Below are 4,835 nucleotides of genomic sequence, written 5' to 3'. Positions count from 1 at the left end.
GGATAGTGATTACTCTGTTGCATCAGTATTTGCTGCATTGCTTAATTTTTTGTTGTTGCTGTTGGGGCTAATGGATATGGGTCAGGGACACTCTAAAAAAGAAGCAAAAAACAAACAACTAGCAGTTGTTTCTAAGAAGAGGTTGAAGCAGGACAAGTGGGAAGCAGGAGACTGGCCCCTGTGGGGTGGGGGTGGCAGGGGTCTGAAATGATGGGAGGAGCATTAGAGAGGGAAAGAAACAGAGAGACTTGAGACTGATTTTTGAGGTAGAACTTGCTGATGAACTGGATATGGGGAGTGAGGGGAAGGAAGACGTCCAGAACTGACCTGAGGGCCTGAGTAGATGGTGGCACCATTACTATGTGGGGGGTAGCGTGGATTTGGAGGGAAAACCAGGAGTTTTTTTGGGGGGGGGGTTGGTCGTTTTTCAGAAACTGCAAGTCATACTGTACCCTTTCTGTGTGCTGGGCCCTGAGGACATCCCCAGAAAACAGAACAGACAGGGCGACCTTCCCTCCTGGAGCTTGGCTGATGGTGAGGAAAAGCCAGACACCATGAGAGAAGAACAAGGTATTTCAAAAGTTACAAGTGCAATGCAACGGGGGAAAGCCGAAAGGAGGAAGGGCTCAATTTAAAGGAAAGTGGCCACCGAAGGCTCCACGGGAACAGCCACGTTAAAGCAAAGGCCTCAAGTGGAAGAGATGGGGTCGCAGGGGAGAATGTGGGGAGGTGGGGGGCAGGTTCCAGGGCTAACGTGGGCCTCAGAGCCACTGAAGGACTTTGGCTTTCACTCTGAGGCAAATGGGGAGCCACTGGGAGATTTTGAGCATAAGACGGACATGATCTGACTCACATTTTTTTAAAAGAATCACTCTGGCTGCTGCATGAGTATATAAGATGAAGACATAATGCTGTCATCCCCTGATCTGTGCAGGGTGTGTTTCCAGACCCCCAGGGGATGGCTGAATCTGCCCGTAGTAGCCAACCCTATACATACTGTTTTTTCCTAGACATGCATAATTTATGATAAAGTCTAACTTACAAACTAGGCTCAGTAAGAAATGAACATGATGCCATGAAGGAGGTGGATGACGCGGACATGCAACCCACCATGAGGCTCCACTGACCTTCTGAACACACACATTTTGAACCTGAGTTGACCACAGGTACGGGGACTGCTGTATATGTCCTTCTAAGGGGCAGGGGGGGCGCTGGGACATAATTAGAAAACTATTACGGGAGGCGCCTGGGTGGCTCAGTGGGTTAAGCGTCTGCCTTCCGCTCTGGTCGTGATCCCGGGGTCCTGGGATTGAGCCCCGCATCGGGCTCCCTGCTCAGCGGGAGGCCTGCTTCTCCCTCTGCCTGCAGCTCCCCCTGCTTGTGCTCTCTCTCTCTCTGTCAAATAAACAAATAAAATCTTTAAAAAGAAAAGAAAGACCAAGTGAGAGAGGACAGGATTCCGATGGATGTGGCCGCAGTGGAGGGGGAGAGATGACAATGATTCTGGACGCATTTTGAAGATAGAACTGGCAAGATTTGAAGACAGACTAGATGTGCAATGTGAGATATGAAAGGGGGCAAGAACACTGCATGCTTCTGTCCTGAGAAGCCAGGAGAATGGGGGGGCAGGGGAGAGGCAGAGGGAGGGCAGGGAGAGGCCATCAGGAGGGTGCGCTCGGACATGGGAAGCTGAGCTGCCGGTTGGACAGGCCTCTTCTCGTCTCTTCTCGTTCCAGCTCTACCCCTCGGCTAGCTCATGGGTACCCAGCCCCTTACAGAACTCACTGTTCCTCCTCTCTGTTTAAGGCTTTCTTTATACACCACATGATTTCCTGTTTGTTTGCTGATGGTGTCTCCAGCCAGGCAGACTACGAGCTCCATGAAGGCAGAGGCAGAAGAGCGCCTGGCAGGCAGCAAGCCCTCGGCAAGTCCGTGCTGACCTCATGAATGAGTCTGCACCGCCGCCACCCCCGTGCAGGAGACAGTTGTACTTAGGGGCAGCGGCCCCAGGATCAGACCACCTGGGTGCCACGGCTTACCAGTTGTAGATCTCCAGCAAGTTATGTAGCTTCTCTGTGCCTTGGTTTTCTCATCTGCAAAACGGAGATAACAGAAGGACTTACTTCATTGGGTTGTAGGGATTAGGGGGTTAATACATGCAAAATGCTCAGAATAGGGGTGCCTGGATGGCACAGTAGGTTGGGCATCCAACTCCTGGTTTCCACTCAGGTCATGATCTCAGGGTCATGAGATCCAGCCCTGCGTGGGGCCCTGCACTCAGCACGGAGTCTGCTTGGGATTGCCTCTCCCTCTGCCCCTCCCCCCACATGCTCTCTCTCTCTCTCTCTCTCTCTCTCTCTCTCTCTCTCAAATAAATAAATAAATCTTTAAAAAATAAATACTCAGAACAGCGCCTGGTATGGAATAACTACTTGGTAAAATTTAGCTGTGGGCGCCTGGGTGGCTCAGTCGTTGGGCGGCTGCCTTCGGCTCGGGTCATGATCTCGGGGTCCTGGGATCGAGCCCCACATCGGGCTCCTTGCTCAGCGGGAAGCCTGCTTCTCCCTCTCCTGCTCCCCCTGCTTGTATTCCCTCTCTCGCTGTGTCTCTCTCTGTCAAATAAATAAATAAAATAAAATAAAATAAAATTTAGCTGTTATTTGCTATTACTTGTTAAAAATTACCTCCTCACTGGTCTCCTTGCATCCACTCTGCCCTTCTTCTCTCAATCTTTTCCATAATGCAGACTGTGATTATTCAAAATGCAACTCTGATCACATTACATGCACAAGTGCACACACACACATACTTACATTGCTGAAAAAAACCATTCAGGAGCTCCTGGGTGGCTCAGTAGGTTAAGTGTCTGCCTCTTGATTTCAGCTGGGGTCATGATCTCAGGGTCATAAGATCAAGCCCCAGGTCGATCTCTGTGCACCGCATGGAGTCTGCTTGGGATTCTCTCTCTCCCTCTCCTTCTGCCCCTCCCCACCTCTAAAATAAAAAACAAAACAAAACAAAAGCCCAACATTCAGGGGCTACCAATCCTTAACATGTTCCTTAAGTCCTACCCACCTCCCCAGCCTTGCCTTTTATCTCTGTCCATTTTGCTCTTGAGCTTCAGCCACACCCAGTTTCCCTCAGAAACAGGCTCACCATGCTCCCTCCTGCCTCAGGGCCTTTGCACATGATGGTCCCTCTGTCTGGGAAGCCCTTCTTCCCTCAGGTCTGCCCTTTGCATGTCCTGCTCATCTTGCACATCTCAGCTCCAGCATGGCTTCCACAAAGATGCTCCCCAATCCCAGACTAAGTTACATTTCTTTGTTAAAAATTACCACAAATGTGGGGTGCCTGGGTGGCTCAGACAGTTAAGTGCCTGCCTTCAGCTCAGGTCCTGATCTTGAGGTCCTGGGATGGAGCCCTGCATCTGGCTTCCTGCTCAGCGAGGGGCTTGCTTCTCCCTCTCCCTCTGCCTGCCACTCCCCCTGCTTGTGTTCTCTCTGTCAAATAAATAAGTAAAATCTTTAAAGGAAAAAAATTACCGCAAATGTGATCCTTCAGAAGTTACCCCCATTCGTAATTATCCATTTGTTTGTGTGATCATGTGGTTATTTGCTGTCCTCCCCTCTAAACTGAAAGGCCTGTAAAATCAGGAAACATATCTGTTCCTACTGTTTTTGTTGCAGCAAATCTACCTTGTCTAGCACATACAAGTACTATATTCTGAATGAGTGAATGAATGAATGAATGAATGGGTCTTCAGCAGAAGTAACCAGGGCCAACATACAGGGTCCATAAGGGGGCACTCTTGGCCCTTCGTAGTTCCTGGTGCCAAGCCACTGACTTTGGGCAGTCCACACAGAGGTAGTGGAAGACCTCTGGGCCGCAGGTGCACTGGTAACTGGCAGTGTGTCCTTGGCTAAGTCCTGTCACCTACATGAGCCTCCATGTCTTCATCTGTAAAATGTGGATCATGATTCCTATACCACAGGGTTGTCAGGAGGACCAAAGGAGCTTGGATTAGATAGTGGTTTTTTAAACTTTTAACATTAAACAGGTGAAAAGTTGTTTAGTTTTTCAAAAGGAACTTTGCCAGGAACCTAAATGGAAAGAAAAACCAAATATACAAGCAGTATAAAGGCTGACACAGGCAGTTTTAGGCCCCTTACCCCAACTCGACACTGAAGCCAGGTTCTTACCCTGGACAATGACAAGTCTGGCTATAGATGGGCTTCACGGGCATGATTTGTTGGGACCACCTCAGTACCAAGTGGTTTAGACACAAGGCCAGGCCACTGTGAGACCCTAACAGAGAGACCCATCTCAGCGCAACTCCAGGGCCCCCAAAGAAACCTGCTTCTGCCTGCCCCCTCACCCCCAGGGCTGCTCAGGTCCTGCTCTGGCTGTGTAGTGCAGTCCCTGGACCTCTGGGTGAGGGAGGAAGCACCCCAGCGACTCAGTCCACACCCCCACCCCACCCCGACCGGCCTCAGCCTGACACTGCCTGGAGAGGCCTCGGCTGAGCTGTCTGCCCCTGCAGTGGCTGTTTTCGCCCTCTGGGGCCTCTCTGGCCATCCAAGCCCCGACTGGCCTCCACTGAAGCTCAGCATCCACTTCAGAGCTCTGGACTTAGTTTTAGACCCCTAGAAACAGACCTCCAACAGGGGTCACACACATAACTTTTCCCACCAGCTATCCTAAAGTCTTGGGGGGCGAGGTCTCCAAACACAAATCAGGGGCAGTAAAGGGAGCATAGCCCCTTCTTTCAAAGAAACAAGAGCCGATCCCAAGGAACAGGGGTGGGATTGGCCCCCAGACCCTGGGTTTTCTCTGGT

General features: G+C 50.7%; 1 long non-coding RNA gene across 1 annotated transcript; it reads right to left on the bottom strand.

The window, feature by feature from the left end:
- Positions 1-416: 416 nt before the first annotated feature.
- On the bottom strand, positions 417-4,375 carry LOC144382652 (uncharacterized). Its single transcript, XR_013450054.1, has 4 exons — positions 3,543-4,375; positions 2,814-2,994; positions 2,040-2,093; positions 417-1,395 (listed from the first exon to the last, which is right to left on the bottom strand). It is a non-coding gene; the product is annotated as an uncharacterized LOC144382652 (long non-coding RNA).
- Between the last annotated feature and the right edge of the window lie 460 nt (positions 4,376-4,835).

Source organism: Halichoerus grypus, chromosome 7 (genome assembly GCF_964656455.1).
Source record: "Halichoerus grypus chromosome 7, mHalGry1.hap1.1, whole genome shotgun sequence".
NCBI lineage: Eukaryota > Metazoa > Chordata > Mammalia > Carnivora > Phocidae > Halichoerus > Halichoerus grypus.
This window is presented reverse-complemented; position numbering and strand designations above follow the sequence as displayed.